We start from the raw sequence: 18323 nt of genomic DNA on the forward strand, positions 1-18323 counted from the left end.
GGCGCAACTCTGTTTTCGATGGTGCACTAAAAGCAATTAATCCTCATCGTCATACCTAGCCTACAGATAGCGATATTATTATCCTCTAATTGCGTTGGCCGTGCCATTGTGGGCCGGCTACTCCGGTGACATGCTCCTATAGCAACACGCTTTCTCTAACCTTTAGATAAAAGTTTAAACCATCCGATTGACCACCCACCGTGTTTTGCCGTACACCGTATAGAAATGCGTCAGTCGGCTAGCATCGTAATTAGCTTCCCGAGGAGTCTGGTCCGGATGAGACCGATCCGGCGGGAAATCAGGGTACGTGCTGGATTCCCTGTTCGCGCGCGGTGTTGTGTCTGATGTGCGTTCCGTTCACGGCACCGATTTGGCTTCCAGCCACAGGAGAATGTTCATTTGCGGTGGGCGACATTATGATCCGTTGATAGCATGTGCGAACAGCACCGGCAGCAGCAGCAGCAAGTTATTAAGTTGAACGCTAACGGTACACTTTGCGGATCCCGCGGGAAAATGACAGACGGTAAATAACACGACCATTCATGTGTGCACAAATTTATGGAAGCAGGGAGCATAACGAAAAAAAAGTTCATGCAATATTTAGTACCTAGGCATCTTATATTTCGTGCGTGTTCGTCTCTTTTCTGGCGTTTTTGTGGGAAAATTGTTTTCAGAAATTTTTTTTTATGGTTTTTATTTCTATCAGAATAATTTCAGTTATTAAAAAAATAAAAAAATCTCCAATCGAATTTCTTTGATTTGGGTTTATACATATGATTTGTGTTACAAAACTGTCTCATTTTGAACCCTGAGTCTTTTATGTTCACCGTGTCAAAGCAATTTTACTGCAATTTCAAAAATATATATCTTAGGAACAGTTTATTAAATCAGCTATGGAGGGCTGATTAAAATAAATAAAAAAGAATTATAACTTTTAAGCAATTCTGCTTGATCGTTCGAGTGTTTACAGTGTTGTAAATCTTACTGGTTGCGGTCTATTTTTCACTACATTTTTATTAACTAGTTTCCGTAGTGTAGCGGTTATCACGTCTGCTTCACACGCAGAAGGTCCCCGGTTCGAACCCGGGCGGAAACAAATTATTCTTTTTGTTTCCTTCTTCTCCATTATTCACTAGTTATCACCCATGTCATTTGGAAATAAATGTTTCATTTTTTCCTATACTTTTTCTGTTAAGTTAAAGATTTTCAAATCAATAACTCAGTAATGGAGTTTTTGTTTTTAATCTGCTGTTTGTTTTCATTTAGCTTGGCTTCAACTCTAACCAGCTTCTTCAGCTAGCTTCAACTGATTTCGTTTTGTTACTTTTGAATTTCTGAAGCACTTTGAAGTGAAATTCACCAGAAATCAATTTTTAGTCATCATTAGAGAAACTGAATTGTTTTGAAGGGTAGAAAACTGAGACAGACAAACACTGCCAGAAATTCAGTAGCTATGTCCATGAGCTGGCAAATATAAGAATATTGCCAGGGATACGTATGGGCTGAATGTGTTTTATATTCGCCTTCATACAGGGCTGCCAATTTTTTCGAGCACTGATTTATTTTATTTCAATACTTGCAAATCCTTTGCAAAGCATTGTTAATTGCGAATTGCTTTGAATTATTGTATGTATCTTACATTGAAATAAATCTCAAAAAAATCAGAGAAGTGTTATTTCAACAAACTTTTATATTTTCTTTGGGAAATGGCGTATGTAGTCAAACCAAAATCGTAACAAATTTTTAGTTACTCTCCGACGTTACGATTCCTTGAAAAAGCTTTAAAAATAAAAAGCGAAACGTCGGAGGGTAACTGAAAATTTGTTACGATTTTGGTTTGACTACATACGTCATTTCCCAAAGAAGTTACAAACAATAAGTCGAGATCATACTATGCTTTTACATTTTTTTCTCCACTTTGTGGCACCTGTTATAATGTTGTAATGATCAACTGGTTTCCGTAGTGTAGTGGTTATCACGTCTGCTTCACACGCAGAAGGTCCCCGGTTCGAACCCGGGCGGAAACATGCTAAATTTTTGTTGCGTATGTTTTCGTTTCTTTAACTATTTGCTACTGATTGTTTAATAAGAGCACCCATGTTGTTCAAAATACCGTTATTAAAAAATAAAATAGGCCATTTAAATGGAAAATGCCATTTGGTTTGTATTTCCATCCTACACCCCTGAACCAATTTTTAAAAAAATCGATCGACGAATTTTTGAGTTACGCCCTTTTGAAGCTTTAAAGGGCAGATTGCTCATATGAAGTAAATAAAAATCTTCAATTACATTTCCAAAATGAACGTAAAACACAGCCGGTATTGATTTTTTATGCAGCATATGCCCATTGCCGACCATTCTAGGAGTTTTACGCTGTATTGGGACTAACCGGAAATGTCCCGGACGAAAAATCAATGACTGCTAATTTCCCGTTCAAAGCTTTCGAAAATTATTTCTACGGACATTTGGACCGATTTGAAGAGCCGAATCAGGTACGCCTAATTATTTAAAATAGTCAGCAATCCATTTTCCCAAATCCCGGAAGCCAATAGCTAATTTTACTCATCATTTTCCGCACATGGTCTGTAGGACCCGTTATTATAACCCTAAACCCGATTGGGTGGATTCCAAGAAACATCGCCACGTGGGTCGAACCTGGATACAAACGTCTGTTCCGGTATTCAACCGCAAATATTCCCGAAGGGGAGATCTGTTTCTGTCGGTACGAAGATCAAGTGCAATTGAGACGTAGCAGCAAGGACAGCGAAATTGAAGATATGTGCAGCGGCAGTAGCAGGATTCGTAGCACAAAAGCCGGTCGGCAGTATACCATACTAACCAAGCACGTGTAGGTGAGACTAAATAAAGTAGGTTATAAGGAAGTGGAGACCGTGATTTATCAGTTTAGTGTGATATCCGAAATCTTGATCAGCCATCCATTGTGAGAAGCCGGCCCTGAGAGCAGAAAAGCTACTCACGGCCACGCTATAGCCATTCAAAAAGAGGCAGATGAAGCACGCCCTCAGGATCGCCGATGGTGTCTGACCAGCGATCGAGGGTTCTGTCCTAGTCGATCCTCAACCGACTTGTAATAAAAGCTGCCGGAGGAATGGATGGAAGGAGTTGTGTGTCTCATCTACTAAAAGGATTAACGGCTCGACCACTTCAACCATCGCGGTATAACACTGGTGAATACTGCCTACTAGATACACTCCCAGATCCTGTCACCGCTGTCACCGGCTGTCACCGATAGCACAAGGGTTCATAGGGAATTATCACCGAGATTTATTATCAGGCGGATTTCATGTGGGTTCGCACCACTTTTGCCAAATTTTTACAATCCGCTAGATTTTTCAGAAAAGTCGGGAGAACGACGTGCTCGCGTATCATATCTGTATCAATTTCAAAGCAGCATACGATACAATCGATCAAGACTAGCTTTCGCAGATAATGCACAAACTTGGTTTTCCGGACAAACTCGAGTGATGAGTGTCAAGCGCATCTCGTGGAGGTAAAAGTAGAGAGGCGGAGGCGAAAAGCGGTAAGATACGATGGGCCAGACACAAACGTTAGGATGCCGGACAGTGCGACGAAAAGGGTTCTCTTCAACAACCCCATCGGCACCAGGAACAATGGGACACAACGGGCAAAATGGCTCGACCAGGTCGAAATGATTTGCGGCTTCTGAGACGCCCGGGAAATTGCGACAAGTTGCCCAAGCTCGAGCTGAATAAAGATACAAGATCTGGAAGAGCACTTTGTAGGTGGCGCTGATTAGCGTAATTGCGCCATTTTTGCAGATGAGACCAAGTTTGCTATTATCTATATATCTATATATATCTGGATTTTGCCACAAACAGACAGAGATCAAAATCTCCCAGATATTTGGTAATATGCCAGATTTTCGTTTCTCCGTCTTCACTTTTAATTTCAGTCAAAATTTTACATCGTTGAGCAAAACTTCAAATATATTATACTAGCTGACCCGACAAACTTCGTATTGCCACAAATTAACCTGTGTTGTACATAAATCATGAATCTCGGATGATCTTTGTCACAATCTCGAGTTTTGCAAGCCCCCCAGTGGGCGGCGCTTCCGACGGCGGGTCACCGGCAACACTCGCGACCGTCTCGTCCTGAATGATCTAGTGTTACTATAGATAGTTTTTGTGGTCTTGTATTGACTAATGTTTTATGGAAGAGTCTCGAATTTCTCGAGTTCGATTAGTTTTTGAGTTTCCCAAAAATTTCTGTTTTATTTGTATGAGAGTCCATATCCCCCTACCACAGGGGTGAGAGGTCTCTAACTATCGTAAAATAAATTCAAGACTCCAAAATCTCTCACATGCCAAATTTGGTTCCATTTGCTTGATTAGTTCTCGAGATAAGAGGCAATTTGCATTTAATTTGTATAGAAGCCCACCCTCTTAAAGGGGAGATGGGCCATAACTCGCTTTCTAAAGAAGAGAGGGGTCTCAATTCACCATAGAAAAAAATCTTGCGTCCAAAATCACTTACATGTCAAATTTGGTTCCATTTGCTTGATTAGTTCTAGTGTTATGAGGAAATTTGTATTTCGTTTGTATGAGAGCCCCCCCTCTTAAAAAGGTAAGGGGTCCTAATTCATCATAGAAAAAATGGTTGCCTCCAAAAACACCCACATGCCAAATATGGTTCCATTTGCTTGATTAGTTCTCGAATTATGAGGAAATTTGTATTTCATTTGTGTAGAAGCACCCCCTCTTAAAGTTGGGAGGGGTCCTAATTCACCATAGAAAATATTTTTGCCTCCAGAAACCTCCACATGCCAAATTTGGTTCTATTTGCTTGATTAGTTCTCGAGTTATGAGGAAATTTGTATTTCATTTGTATAGGAGCCCCACCTCCTAAAGTGAAGAGGGGTCCCAGTTCATCATAGAAAAAAAAAATGTCTCCAAAAACACCCATGTGCCAAATTTTGTTCCATTTGCTTGATTACTTCTCGAGTTATGAGGAAATTTGTATTTCGTTTGTATAGGAGCCCCCCTCTTAAAGTGGGGAGGGGTCCTTATTTACCATAGAAAATATTCTTGCCCTCAAAAACTGTCACATGCCAAGTTTTGTTCCATTTGCTTGATTAGTTCTTCAGTTATGAGGAAATTTGTATTTCATGTGTATAGGATCCCCCCCTCCTAAAACGGGGAGGGGTCCCAATTCATCATAGAAAAAATTTTTGTCTCCAGAAACACCCACTTGCCAAATTTGGTTCCATTTGCTTAATTACTTCTCGAGTTATGAGGAAAATTGTGTTTCTTTGGTACAGGAGCCCCTCCTCTTAAAGTGGGGAGGGGTCCTAATTTACTATAGAAAATATTCTTGCCCTCGAAAACCTTCACATGCCAAATTTGGTTCTATTTGCTTGATTAGTTCTCGAGTTATGAGGAAATTTGTATGGAAGCCCCCCCTTTTAAAGAGGAGAGGAGTTATAATTCCCCTTATAAAGAGGGGAGGGGTCTCAATTTACCATAGAATAAATTCTTGTCACCGAAAACACCCACATGCCAAATTTTGTTCTATTTGCTTGATTAGTTGTCGAGTTATGCAGAAATTTGTGTTTCATTTGTATGGGAGCCCCCCCTCTTAGTGGGGGGAGGGGTTTCAAAAAAAGCCAAAGCCTGGGTGCTAATTCCGTTATCGAAATTTGACCTTCTGTTTTTTATACGACAGACTTCGCAACCAGCTGTTAGAATACAGGACAGTGCGGGGTCAGTGCTACGATCCTATTGACTCTAACAGCCTCTCCCAGTCGAGATTCGAACATACGACGACTGGCTTATTAGACCAGCGTCTTACCTCGAGGCCAACTGGGAGGCTGGAGGGGAGGGGTTTCTAACCATCACTAAAACCTTTCCTGGCCCCAAAAAACCTCTACATGCATATTTTAATGCCGATTGGTTCAGTAGTTTTCGATTCTATAAGGAACATACAGACAGACAGACAGAAATCCTTCTTTATAGGTATAGATTAACAATATGGTTCACTTCGCAAAATCCCATATATATCTGAAAAGACGCAAAAGTAACACCCTGAGGCACATAAAAATCATGTGTTCTCGCTAATAACATTTATCTTCAAAAAAAAAAAAATAAAATTCATTTCCTTTAGCAAATAAAAATTATATGTAAGCTTTTAACACTTATTTTTGGTGGTACATAAAAGCTATGTATTTAATTCAAATGAAAATTATGGGCTAAACCTTAATGTTTATAGGCAAATTGCGTATAGCTTTTACATGCATTAAAATGTTCTTTAGAAGTTCAAACAAGAAAAGCGTTACTTGTAATATTGTAAATTATATATTTTTACATTATATTAATTAATTAAATACCTATGCCGCATCGATCACTGCATTCCTTGCGATTTGATTACCGAAAAAGCCTGGCTGCAACTCCTGCAATTATCAATCCAAAGATCGGACCTCTTATAGCGTCGCTGGCCTTCTGATATGTCGTTCGCTGCGGGACAGTGTTCCTTAGTCTTTGCTGAAACATTAAACTTTATAATTAAAATGTTAATTAACAATTTTTGTTATTGATACTTACGTTGTACGTTGAGGTTTTAAGACCTGACGCCATCTTAATTGCCCGCGCACTGAATCAATGTGGCACATTTAAAGTATGTGTAAAAGCACATGATTTTCAACTATACGATATGAAACATAATCTTTATGGCAGTTCATATAAATATAATTTGTGAGCCATATACCTTTTATGGACTGACTCATAATAAATAAGAGATTTTCTTTTGATGTTTATGTTCAAACATTTAAGTATAATGTTTCAAGTAACATGAAAAGTATGTGTTCAGCTCCTATAATTGTTAGGTTTAAATTTTTTTAAGTGTACCATGCTGGTTTCTTTGTTTACATAACAAATGACTGAATCCAGCAAAGATTCAGGTGTTTAAACGGCATATTTGTTGTTTAAACAGCAGCATAACTGAATTAGAAAAGCCGTTATACCTGTAAAACGTGCAACACACACGCTACATTCGATATAAATGAAAAAGAAAATAGTCCAAAATGTAAACAAAGGCGCAACGCCGGTTTCTGTCAATTGACGGCATAATGATTTGGTCTATTTCATGAATGCAAAAGCGATAGAGCTTCTTAATCGTGAATTGAAGATAGAACCAACAAAACGGCGAATGTCGCAAGCGCGAACAAACCGAGCGAGAGCTGATTTTCTTAAGCTGGTCCCTCTCCCGTTTTGTTTACATTTCCGGCTTTCGCCCTTTTGTTAATTCTATCTAGAATTGGCTAAACTCTATACCAGGGTTGCCACATGCACAGATTATTCTGTGTTTAACAGATATTTGAAAGAAATCGCCTGTACAGAATCTGTATGCATAGAATACAGATTTTCGCCAAATTCCACAGATTAAACAGATTTTTGAGCTTTTACATGAGAGTGAAAGAGACGGAAATAGTCAGCAAAATGACTATCTATCTCTTTCACTCTCATTGTTTTGCATTGGACAGATTTTTGCACAGATATCTTTTCTCGGCGTACAGATTGTCAGATTTTTCCAACAAAAAACACAGGATTATATGTGGCATCCCTGCTCTATACTGAAAGTTGAGTTGTGTCCGATAGACGTGTCGAATTTACGGTGTACATTGGTAACCTTTTATGCCGCTATGGCGCTAGTAGTCGTGTCTTCAGGATTGTAGAAGAGTGAACTATATTGTTAATATAATATATTTCAAAACTTGCAAGTTGTTTCTCGAAAAAGTCCTTCTTGTCGGTCAAATTGATCGCTAGATTTCTGCTAGATACTTTTATTTACCTTGACCAGATTTTCGACCTATTGGCAACCCTGGATGGGAAAAACTACACCTCCCATCGATTCCTCCGATAGTTTCTCCACTTCCCAAATTCTTGAAATTATGCAATGAAGTGTCGTTGCCATTTCTGCAGAGTTCTGCCGGTAGTCGGTCCTTTTCGGCGGTTCTACTAGTCTTTAGATAACTGATTTCTCGCCGTATCTCTTCGAGATATGGTCCGGGCCTCGTTTGTTTGCACTATACTAGGTCAACTTGTGTTCCGCCTTCGTGGTATTAGCCCGGAATAGTTGTTCTAGTTCTTCACGATCTCTGTCCTTCTTCTGACACTTTTTCCCTCTCAGGATCGTGGTAAACTGATTCGAGCTCAAGGAAATTTGGATAAAATTTTAAAATTACAATATATTTAAAAAAAATGACACTGTTTATTGTTGAAAAGTAAGGATAAATGCTTTATGTTGATTTCAGAAGTTTTGGCTTGGATTGTTAACAAAATTCTTGATGGTTTGTCAGTAAACTTCTTAATCAGTGGTAAAATTGTATATTCACAATTCTTTTGCCTTCATTTTAAAAAAATCCAACAAAATGTCTATCTAATATTACGAACGTGGTTACGATTCTTCTAGTCACATCTCGTCACTCCCACATCGCACAGGAAATTTGTTCGACGAACATTTCCACCTGAATTGACATGTTCCGCCGACGAGCAGCGAAGCAAGAAATAAAAAAAAAATAAAGCTTTTACTCGATGGTGGTGAGGATTGTAAAACAAATAGTGACAACGCGTGAAATATTTATTCCGAAAATTTTGCGTATTTTCGCTGCCCCAGAGTGTAAACACTGACTGTTGTGCGGGGGACGGGTGGGTGGCAGACAGGGAATTTGTATGTTTGTATGATTCCAGCCTACCAGCAGCTATGCAATTAGGTTCTGTTTGCCGCCACGAGTTTTGATTATGTGTTTGTTTGTTTGGTTTTTTACAAGCCGAAGCAGGAAAAACCCGAATTAATCCACCTAGCGGCGTGACCTAGCCTTTCTACTGCCACAATAATCACTATTTAATTTCTCAGGAACATCTATAATTAACTTGACTATATTTTTAAATATGTGTTCCGTATTCCTCAAAATCCTTGTTTGCCAGTAAAATTCACAACGTATTGCGTAGAATAATTATATTTTCTTTCCTTGGGTGCGTAAATACTTGTAAGCGTCATTTATGTTACTTGATGAACACCTTATTTAGTTTTATAATATTTACGTGATTTATCGAGAAATAATACAAAAGATAATTTTTACAGATTTGAATGAATATATATATAGAAAATTAGAAATTAACCCACTAACGGGTCTACAGACCGCCTTAACTTTCGGGATTCAGAGCCATATACGAAACTTGTTTTGAATTGACAATTCAAGATTTTTTGATATTTTGATATTAATACCATGCGTTCAAAAGGTTAGCATCTTTGAAAAACAAGAGTTCAGAAAAATTATTATTATACTTCGCTTTTGAAGAAAAAGGATATCGACAACAAAATGATTAATCTCAAAATTTTACTATTAGTTTGCTTGGCTTCAATTTTGCAATATGTCTGAATTAGAAAAAATAACTAAATAGAGCATTAGATATGAAAAAGAGAAATTGAATTTTTTCTTAGCTGGCGCTCCTTCAGATAATTATTTTTGCATGAAAATCAAAACTTAAGCTTCTTTTGAATGTACCTTCATGAAAAGATAGTCATTAGCTTGATCGCATCGTTTTTACAATGTTAGAAGGTTAGGAAAACAAAATGAGGTCGAAAAATAGTGCAAAAGCTGCGCCATTAACATGCTTGAGAATGGGAAATATGATCGATATGATTTCCAGTGCTTGTCTTTTTTTGATTTATTTATTAAAACATGATACATGACATAAGACATCTGTCCTTTAAAATGTCACTAACGAAAACAAATCTTACAAAATTACTATCGTGCAACGTGTACTTCCAATTTTTCATATAACATTTCTAAGCTCTAGTATCTATTGATTGAAAAGAGCATCTATTGATCAAACAGAATTTGTTTGAAATTTGTATAAATTTATTTGGAAAAATCGTCTCACTAGTATTTTTAATCCTATACACTACTATATCTACATGCTTAAATTAACTGCTTTTCTTCGCTTTTTGCTTTTCTTGTACAATTGTGAGTAACAGCAAGTGAACAAAATGACAATTGAAATCTGAAATCAAAGAAAAGAAAAAGCTTTTCGATTGAATCCCACTATTTAATATTTATTTGCAACAGATACGTAGTTCGCCTACGACGCGCAGGCTTCATCAGTGTCTTATTTCAAAGCGTATACGTTTCGTATTCCATTAAGAGGCTTCAAAAACTTCAGTCAATTGACAAGTTTCTCACTTTTCTTGAATTTCAATGCAAATTTAAAAATTGCAAATTGTCATCACATACACACACATACATATATACATACATACATACATACATACATATATATATACATACATACATAGATACATACATACATACATACACACATACATCACACACATTGCATACAATCAACATTTGTTTTGATTTCACACGTTTTAACGGTTTAATATACGGTGCTTAAGTGTGCTTACGGCGCTTAAGTTTATATAACTTTTGAATGAACCGTCCGATTTTAAATAACTCGGTTTCGTTTGATAGATCTCAGCAGTAATTTTCAAATAATCATAAAATGTGTGATGTTTTTCATTAAATTAATGCTTATATGTTACATAAATATGTTTTAAATACTATTTTTTCACATTTCTTTATGTAACTTTCAAACTACAAGTCCAATCGTCATGAAATTTGGAAGTTAAGGGTTTGCAAGGCTCCTCTTTCATATGCAATCAATTTTGTTCAAATCGGTTAAGAGACCTATGAGATAATGAAGTCCCATATTTTTCGTATTTTTATACATAACTTTTGAACTAAAAGTCCGATCAGTATGAAATTCAATAGCGACCAATGGGACACCTAGACCTTTCATTTGACACTAAGAACATTAAAATCGGTCCAGCCATCTCCGAGAAAAGTGAGTGAGATTAAAAGCGTCACATACACACACACACACATACACACACACACACATACATACACACACACAGAAAATGCTCCGTTTTCGAAACTGAGTCGAATGGTATATAACATTCGGCCCGCAGGACCTTCTTTCCATTTCCGGTTTTCCAAGTGATTTCTATACCTTTATACTATATATTTATATAGTAGAAAGGCAAAAACATTCGTGCAGCGAATCCGCGATTTTGCCCTGCTTAAATATAAAACCTTGTGTGGAGCTATTTTGCATTAGCTTCAGTAGAATGCAAAAAAGAAGGCCAAAGCTTAAGCCGAGAGATTATGGGATTACAATTAATGATTCTCATTTTTCCTGTTGAAAAAAATACTTTGGAAAAGCTGGGTTTTGTATTATTACTTATTCATGACTGTGTGATTCCATGAAAATGCTAAGAAAAAACGAAATATTTGTGAAGTAAATATTGTCTGTTTTATAAAAAGAAAACTTAGCGGAAAACAATTCTTCGTCGTAAGTTTCAGAAACAAAAGGGAGAAACTAATAATATTGGGGGATGCGCAGCATCCCTGCACTAATTGATGGGCTCTGTTCGTGTACTGTCTGGACAATAAAATCGCAGCTGGTGTATTCCCAGAGTAGTAACAATTCTATTTTTTGTTAAGAACTGTTGTTGCTAATCCTAGAAAAGTTTTTCAAATTGCTGACCCATTGGGTTTAAGACGATCAGCTGGGTGAAAGCTTTCCTTTGACCATTGGAATACACCACAAAGTTCGAATTCCATTAGTTTTGGAGATAGCATCTTACGTAAAAAGTAAAAAGAAAAACTTTCTACACTATAGTATGAAAGCATGTACAGAAGAAAAACTCATATCAGTTAGATTGAGACACATATCATGTCCTATCGTTCCCATCTGTATTGTTTTGCGGTTCTGCTATTCCTTCAGGCCAGTATTCTGTATCAACTAGCAATTAAATTTCTTATTTCGTATTCCCGTCGTGTAGGTGAAACACATCATTCCAAACACTTGTGTCGCAGTTCCAATTGAGTTGGGTCCAGCACAACGTCGTTAGCACACAAAAAGTTGGCTCAATAAGTCACGTTTCAATGTTCTTCCTTGCCTCTACAACAACCTCGAGGCAGTCACTCGAAATGAGTTTGGAGAATGATGAAGTTCGCTTCCGTTCAATAACAGATAATTATCACAATAAATTGTCAGAGTTAAGTCAGGCCCTCCATAAAAATCTACGAAGCTCTGCTCCAGTCAAAATGAAAACTCCATTGTAATGTAATGATGCACGAACGGAAATCCTTGATATTATCTTTTATCAAAGCACAGAATCCCCGCTAGAAGACCTTCAGTGATAAGATTTCACCAAACTTATGAATAATTCAAACCCAATTAGTAACTACTTCAAAGGGCATCTAAATTACGCTGCCACAAACTGTAAAACCGGAAACGAATCAACCGAAAGTGACAAGAAATAATGAGTCCAGAGAACACCATAAATCCCCAGCGGAGCCATAAATATGTTTTCAATTAGGTTTACCAACCAGCTAATCTGGTGGTTTAAACAGCTTCCAACGCAGCGCAGCGTCGGAAAAGCGAAGGCAAGAATAATGGAGTGAAACCAATCAGAAGGTGCCAACGGCCGGCTACGACACGGGAAAGCCAACACGAAAGAAACTATACCGGCTATTTACACCCGATGGTGAGTATCGGCTTTCCCGGGATCCGATCTCATTAAAAACCCCGCGCTGGGCGGCAGCAACACCAAGAAAGCCGTGCCGCCGAAGCACGTAGGGATAGGGTGTACGGAAGTTCATCGTATTGCATGGACGGTTTGGCTGGGTGCGCTCGGCTCGGCATACCGGCCGGAATAAATCCCGCGTCTTACTGCAAGGAGCGAGCGACCGTCGCAATGAACTGCACGGACATAAAAAACTTCAAACTAAATTAGTTTTCCCAGCTCCTGCACAGCATAAATAAAGTCTGTTCTCACCCCGGGAACAGTGCACGACAGGTGGCGCTGGCAACTGCAATGTAGTACACACAGTGTACAATAACAGCCGGTCCGTACTGCCGGCGAGTGCAATATAGAGCGTAACGTTACGGGCGACTCTCGGTCAATTTTCGTGAAAACTTTCCTTAGAGGCAAGTGCTGCCACACTAAACTTTCTAGTTCAGGGGTTATATTGTTCCATCCAGAAAGAAATAAGCATTCGAAATGAACACATTTTCTGTACACTATTGTTACTAATATACTTTTTGACCATTCCGATAGCAGTTTCAATACCGGTAAAATTACTTTCTAGCTCAAATCCGCAAATGAAAATAATTAAAATAATTACAAGACACAGTCGTACAGCATTTATAAAATTGCAGCTTAAGTGAATACTAACTTAAACTTTTCGGAGAGTATTGTACGGAACCGTTCAACAATAACTAGAAACGGATTACTAATAAAATAGTACGCGCGAGTCTTTTGTTTCCGCCCGGGTTCGAACCGGGGACCTTCTGCGTGTGAAGCAGACGTGATAACCGCTACACTACGGAAACCAGTTATTGGAACCATAATGAACAGGTAAGCAACGATAATGCCCTAGCATACAGGTAGCTAGAGTTAAAACTTTTTTATATGCCAGAACGGCACTGGGTTCAAAAATGCCACTGCGACAGTCACGAAGATTGCCTTTGGAGCTGGCCCCGATTACTAAACACAGTTTACGCATTGCTCAATGCTACCCATTGATGGAGATGAGCTGGGTTGTAAGACTGTGCTCCAATTAGGTACTACACTTACATGGTTAAAAAAACCAAAAACCTTGTTGGGATGAAGTTTCCTTACAGAGTTTGGAGTTAATAGGTAGCTTACGAAGAAGCTGTACCTGGAAGACGCAAGAGCTCCTGTGCACAGGAGCAGAGTAAGTGCGCTGAACTTCTGAATTGCACAAGCGGCAAATGTCGGTTAAGACCTTGCCAATTCTCTTTAAATAGTAAAGAGTGGGACAATGTCCGGTGAGGAGTCCCGTATTGCGTAAAGGTGAGCAGTTTTTTAACTACTACATTGGTCTGGCTAGATACTGTTTAGTTTGTCTACAGCACTGCGCTTGATACCAACTGGATGCTATTTCTAGCTTCTTCCAGGTCAGTATTTCGCTTTTGACAGGGTCGGTCTACAACGGATCGAACCTTCACCTTGCAGCAGATCCTCCAGAAAAGCCGCGAATTCACCTGTTCATCAATTTCAAAGCCGCATATGATAGTGTAAACCGACAAAAGCTATGGGAAATTTTGGACTAAAACGGCTTTTCGGGTAAGCTTACTAGACTTATGGCTACGATGGAAGGGACCCATTCGAAAACCGACTTTTCTGCTCCAGATCTTGCTAGTTCATCAGCCCATTTATTTTCGGTTATACCAGAATGGCCAGGAACCCAAACCAGATGAACGGCATTTAGAATGCTTAGTTCTTCTAATTGGATGTGGCAGGCGATGACTGTTTTAGATTTAGAATTAGCCGCACAAAGGGTTTTTATAGCGGCTTGACTGTCAGAACAGAAGTAGATAATCTTGCCTATCAGTTCTTTCTGAAGTGCAAACTGAGCTCCGCACATAATTGCAAAGATTTCAGCTTGAAAAAGCGTGCAGTAACTACCCAACGAATAGGATTCCTCCAATTCCAGCTCACGGCAGTAAACACCAGCACCCGCGCGACCTTCGTACAAGGAACCATCGGTATAACAGACCACATAGTCGGAAATTTTCCTTTCCATGTAGCCTGACATCCAATCCTCTCTAGGAGGAAAGTCACTTGAGAAAGTCCTATACGGGAAAGTACGCATGAGCGTTACATTGCTAGGAGCAAGGGCAAACTTGTCCTCAGCAACAATTTGCGACCACAATCGAGTATGACCAGTGGAACCTTCCACAGACTGCCAAAGGTCAATCGCGTGTAGTCGATAAGCACATATTAGTGCCTCTTGCTTCAGGTGGAAGTGCAGAGGTTTAATATCGAAAATAGCTTCTAGGGCGGCAGTGGGAGTTGTAGTAAATGCACCAGACATTGCCATTAAACACATCCTTTGAAGATGGTTTAGCTTTGTCTGGACAGTCACAACTTCCCCTCTCTGCCACCATACAAGACAACCATACCCAGTAAACCATTTGGTTTGTATATTTCGGTTGCAACTGAGAGATACGAAATCATATCCGCACGAAAAAGTTATATTTCACACCACATAGGAACATATAAGTACCAAAGTGGAGGCAATATACGTGCAAAAATTTTGATAATTCTATCTTGCATTCTATACAACAATTTTTGGAACACGCAATTTAATAATCCTCAATATACGATTAAGATATAACTAAATGTTACAACCATCTATACTGCTTTACAAGTCACAGCCATAAGTTGTATATGACGATACGCACGACCGCCAAACAACTTATTGTACACTTCGCCTCGACACACTCTAATCATTATGCAATTCCAATGTAAAATTGACATGCATACGACTTAATGTGCACTTTCTATTACGATCTTGTGTTATCTGGGTACGCCAGTATTGGTCTGACAACGACCGTGTATAACCAGTGTATGTATTTGGGTTTAAGCCCCCAAGAGTTGCCAATTGCTCGTCTACATTGCCCAAAGGCCATGCACGCTTTTTTAATTCGGAAATCAATATTTGTGGACCAGTCAAGCTTGGAGTTGAGAATCAACCCCACGTACTTCACTTCGTTCACAACATCAACATCCGAATCGTAAAAGCGCAGAGCGCGAGCTCCATTGGTATTTCTACGTCTTGAAAATAAGACGATAGATGTTTTGCTCGGATTTACCAAAAGTGCAGTTTCTCGGCACCACGTTTCCACGACGCGTAGTGCCTGCTGCATTAAGTCAAATAATGTGCCTATGCACTTTCCAATTACTAGGACGAGATAGTCATCCGAAAAACCATATGACGGATAGCCTAGACCATCGAGTTTCCTCAGTAGGCCATCCGCCACAAGGTTCCATAAAAGAGGCGAGAGAACGCCACCTTGTGGACATCCACAAACACTAAGCATTTGTTCTATCCACTTTATGATTATTGAAGGCACATTATGATAACGAGCAGCCTCCAAAATGGAAGCGAAAGATACGTTATCAAACGCGCCTTCAATATCCAAAAAAGTTCCTAAGCAAGATTTCTTTTGTGAAAAAGCAACCTCAATTTTATCCACCACATCATGTAATAAAGTGGTTGTAGACTTGTCACTTTGATAAGCATGTTGTGCTGAATGAAGAGGAACTTCTACTAAGCTTGTTTCGCGGATGTGGTGATCAACAATCCGCTCAAGTGATTTAAGCAAGAAAGACGTTAGACTGATTGGTCCAAAACTTTTTGCTTGCTCGTATGTCGCGCGTCCACCTTTAGGAATAAACTTAATGGTTATTTCACGCCATTGAGTTGGGATGTACCCAATAGCAATACTACACACAAACATCCTTCTCAGAATGTGTTTGAAGTACTTGAATCCTTTCTGCAGTAGAATAGGGTATATTCCATCTGTTCCAGGAGATTTGTATGGAGAGAAGCTGTTCACGGCCCACTCAATCGCTTCAGTTGTGACAAGTCTCTGAGCAAAAGCCCATGAGTCTAAGCCACCTAAAACGATTTCTGGATCGTTTCGAACTTCAGGTTCCACACAGCCCGGAAAGTGACTATAAAAGAGACATTCCAGGATTTCATTGTCATTCGAACAGTATTCACCGTTTGAACTTCGAATGTTATTAACCTGATAATCTTTCGATTTTGACAGTATTTTATTAAGTCGACTTGCCTCGCCGAAACTGGAAACGTTGCTACAGAACCTGTGCCAGCTCGTGCGTGCTGAAGATCGTAGAGCCTTTGCATAGGCTTTCCGGGCCTGCTTGAAAGGCTCCACGCCATCCCTCCGACGTCTATTCCAGGCTCTCCTGCATCGTTTCTTTAGTTCCGCGAGATGAGAGTTCCACCACGGTGTTCCTCTAGTCGTTTTAATAGTTTTTAGCGGGCAAGCTACTTCAAAAGATTCCGCAATAAAAGATGTTGTGACATCTACAGCCACATCCAAGTCGATCGATGACTCAATCGTCGGTTCGAATCCTTGAAATTTCGTCGCCAGTTCCTCCTCAAAGAGTTCCCAGTCAGAAAATCTCGGATTGCGAAAGGTTGCAGCGTTCAAGGAGACACCCAAATGATCAAAATATATAAAGCAATGATCAGATATTGGTGTCTCATTTGAAACATGCCATTGTGCCAACTCATGACTGATCCTGTTAGAGCAGAGTGTTATATCTAACACTTCCTCTCTACCAGCTCATATGAAAGTTGGACAATTGCCAATGTTGAGTATTCCAAGGTTGGCACTACTCAAATATTCCATCAAATCAGAGCCTCTCAGATTGATATCCGAGCTGCCCCAAATGATGTGATGGGCATTGGCATCACTGCCTACAATGAGCGGAAGCCCATTAGATTGGCAGTATCTCACCACATTTCTGAAATCGTCGCTGGGAGACGGTTCATTGTGTGGTAAGTATGCAGAACAGTACACATAGCGCCTATGGACATCATCCACGACGAGTTCTACTGTGACTGCACAAATATCTCGAGTAGTCAACGCAAAGATAAGGCATGCACTTATTGACCTATGCAACAATATGCATGCCCTGGGCATCAAACGAGGATTTGTCATACCAGTTTTGCTGAAAGCAGCAAAGTTCTGGTTTCCAATATCCGTCAAATGAAAGTACCCCTTGCGAAAATACGGCTCCTGAACCAATGCGATGGTGACAGAGCCATTAAAAAGTTTTTCGCATAAATACAAATTTGCTGCCCGTTTGTGTTGAAGATTTATTTGTGCGACTCTAACTATTTAACTAGAGGAGTATATGCACAAACAATCTCCAACACAGATCAGACAGCAAATTGTAAGCGAAGCCAATTATATTGGCCAGAACGCACTGGGCGTAAAACCCATAAGGGAAATTGGGCAGGACTACTATGCTGTTCCCACGAAACGCAAGGGACAACAAAGATCGACCGTACCAGAGCCCCGCATGGCACAGTAGGTGCAAGATGCCCAAAGCACTCCGTTCGCGACTGGCATGTTTTCATCGCTCCAGCCATTCAGTCATCGGCACGGAGTAGACCTTGACTTAGGGGCTCCTGATTTGCCGACTCCCGGCAGGATCAGGTCCCGTGGCTCAATTTTTGCTCAAACGTACAATTCGGCACCAACCGCCAAAGGGCGTAACTGCAGATTGTGTAAAACAGACCGATTAAGAGTCTCTCTCTCTCTGTGCTAAGCCAGCTGAGAAAATAACTCTCTCCCGGTGTGCCCACACCCCGCAGCCGCGCCCTCCGAAAAACCTGCGCCGAACTGCATGATTAGGTAGCCGGA

General features: G+C 39.7%; 3 non-coding genes across 3 annotated transcripts; 2 read left to right on the forward strand and 1 right to left on the reverse strand.

The window, feature by feature from the left end:
- Positions 1–1023: 1023 nt before the first annotated feature.
- On the forward strand, positions 1024–1096 carry Trnav-cac (transfer RNA valine (anticodon CAC)). The gene has a single exon. It is a non-coding gene; the product is annotated as a tRNA-Val (tRNA).
- An 858-nt stretch (positions 1097–1954) lies between these two features.
- Trnav-cac (transfer RNA valine (anticodon CAC)) lies at positions 1955–2027 on the forward strand. The gene has a single exon. It is a non-coding gene; the product is annotated as a tRNA-Val (tRNA).
- An 11345-nt stretch (positions 2028–13372) lies between these two features.
- On the reverse strand, positions 13373–13445 carry Trnav-cac (transfer RNA valine (anticodon CAC)). The gene has a single exon. It is a non-coding gene; the product is annotated as a tRNA-Val (tRNA).
- Positions 13446–18323: the final 4878 nt, after the last annotated feature.

This window comes from Sabethes cyaneus, chromosome 3, assembly GCF_943734655.1.
Source record: "Sabethes cyaneus chromosome 3, idSabCyanKW18_F2, whole genome shotgun sequence".
Lineage (NCBI taxonomy): Eukaryota > Metazoa > Arthropoda > Insecta > Diptera > Culicidae > Sabethes > Sabethes cyaneus.